We start from the raw sequence: 316 nt of genomic DNA on the forward strand, positions 1-316 counted from the left end.
TCTGATCTTCGGTTTGAGCGATGAGATACCAAATCATATTTCTTCCAAGACATAAAACTCTTAATTAAGTCAAAGACATTTTCCACCTCACCGGGAATACCATTTGTTATCTCTCTTTATATCGCAATTTTCCACAATGTTGAAGGAAAAATACGTCTTACATAAATGAAAATCTGCAATGGCCACTTTTACAACAAATCTACCGTAACATTAGAGTGCCATTACGTGCATGATCGTCATTGTGCAGTGTAATACATGTAAGATTGTGAGTTTGTAATTATGTTTACGTGTGTGTCTGAGAATATGTACGCATTGC

At 35.4% G+C, this 316-nt stretch overlaps 1 protein-coding gene across 1 annotated transcript in view; it reads right to left on the bottom strand.

Annotated features, from left to right (window-relative positions):
• LOC119592543 (serine/threonine-protein kinase BRSK2-like) overlaps positions 1-316 on the bottom strand; it is a gene marked incomplete at its 5' end in the record, with an annotated part of 48994 nt that overhangs the window by 42261 nt on the left and 6417 nt on the right.

This window comes from Penaeus monodon, chromosome 30 (assembly GCF_015228065.2).
Source record: "Penaeus monodon isolate SGIC_2016 chromosome 30, NSTDA_Pmon_1, whole genome shotgun sequence".
Classification (NCBI taxonomy): Eukaryota; Metazoa; Arthropoda; class Malacostraca; order Decapoda; family Penaeidae; genus Penaeus; species Penaeus monodon.